The following is a 1,514-nucleotide window of genomic DNA, read 5'->3' on the forward strand; positions in this document are numbered from 1 at the left end:
GTTTAATAATGGGCACACAACCTATTTCTTTGTTTCATAACCATTGCGCTCTCTCCCTTTTTTGGCATGGTAACACATTCAACACAATCAACGCCATCTAGTTAAACTTTCTGATTTACTAGTGGATCCCGCTGTCCCGTCAACCAGGAGGTAGGAAAAGCGATGTGGAGAGGCCGGAGAAAACTATTTGAAATGGAGTGTGTCCACTGGAGATGACTGCATGTGGGAAAATAATTCCAAGTTGAAGGCTAATTACAGAATAGACATCCAACCGCTCGAGCCGCCGCCGTCCGCGTCGCGTTGGGACCCCCTGGCTGTGGCCGAGAGGACGGCTGCCGGCGCGGAGCCGCCGCTTCCTGCCCCGGGGCGGCGCACCCCGACTCCGGGAAGGTGCGGCGCGGGAAACGTGGCACCGCGTCCAGCCCGCGCCCGGGGCGCTGCCGCGGCGCCCGAGCGCTCGGAGAGCCCCGCCAGAGAGGCGGCGCGGCCGCGCACCGGCCGGCCGGGAGAGCCGCCCGCAGCGCCGGCGCCCGCCCGGGACGGGAAGTGGCGCCCGGCCCGCCCTCCGCAGCCCGCGGCCCCGCGCCGCCCCCTCTCCCTCGGCCTCCGCCACCCCGGCCGAATTCTTGCATAAATTATGCCAGGCGCGCCTGACGTCAGGTGGCGGCGCGCGGGCGCGGGCGCGGCGCGGAGGGAGCCGGCGGCGGGCGCGCGCGGCCCCGCGGCCTCGGGCGCGCGCGGCGTGCCGGGCGCGCGCAGGCGCTGGCGTGCTGGGCCGCGGCGGCGGCGGCGGCGGCGGCAGCGGTGGCGGCGGCGGCGGCGGCGGCGGCGGCGGCGCGGGGGTTGAGCCGTGGTAGTGCGGCCGCGCTCGTGCTCGGGAACTATCGGATTAAACTTGAATCGAGTGAAATTACACAAAGGAGCGCCGCTGAGGGGGCGGCCCGGGGACCCGGAGACCCCGAAACTCGCCAGAGCCCCGTTCGCCCCCGGCCAAGTCCGCGCCCGTGGATTCAGCCCCCTGGCCGCGGCCGCCGAGCCAACTCCGGAGCCCGCTCTGCGTTTTGTTTTCCGCTCGGCGCAGGGCGGCGGAGGAGCCCGACCGACCGACCGGGTGAGCGCGAGAGTTCGCCGGCGCCTCCGGGAGGGGCGGCGGCGGCAGGAAATCGCTCCGGGCCGGGGCCGGGGCCGCGCGCGGAGTTGGGAGCGAGGAGTTGGGCGTGTGCGGGGCGAGGGGCGCGGGCGGGCGGGGGCCCGGCCGGCGCAGGAGCGCAGCGCCGCCCGTGCCGTGTCCCGGCGTCGCCGCCCGCGGGGCCCGAACCCGCGCCCCGAGCGCCGCCCGGCGCCCCAACTTTTGCCTGCGTCCGCGGGGCCGGCGGCGGCGGCGGGGGCGCGCGGTCCGGCCGAGGGTCACTTCCTCGCATGTAAATGGCTTTTTGTTGTGCTGCCGGCGTAGGGGGGGACGGGGGACAGGAGGGAGCGTGTCTGCGCGCGGGGGAGCGCGAGCGCGTTTCCTC

At 73.1% G+C, this 1,514-nt stretch overlaps 1 protein-coding gene across 5 annotated transcripts in view; it reads left to right on the top strand.

The window, feature by feature from the left end:
• The first annotated feature begins 826 nt into the window (after positions 1-826).
• CHD7 (chromodomain helicase DNA binding protein 7) overlaps positions 827-1,514 on the top strand; it is a 180,752-nt gene continuing 180,064 nt past the window's right edge. For 4 of the 5 annotated variants that reach the window (XM_058528758.1, XM_058528759.1, XM_058528756.1 and 1 more), the window contains exon 1: positions 827-1,111. The gene's annotated coding sequence lies outside the window, so the exon portion shown is untranslated. Of the gene's footprint in view, positions 1,112-1,378; positions 1,422-1,514 lie in introns of those variants that run through there. The other variant, XM_058528760.1, reaches the window with a different exon arrangement.

This window comes from Diceros bicornis, chromosome 33 (assembly GCF_020826845.1).
Source record: "Diceros bicornis minor isolate mBicDic1 chromosome 33, mDicBic1.mat.cur, whole genome shotgun sequence".
NCBI classification, from domain to species: domain Eukaryota; kingdom Metazoa; phylum Chordata; class Mammalia; order Perissodactyla; family Rhinocerotidae; genus Diceros; species Diceros bicornis.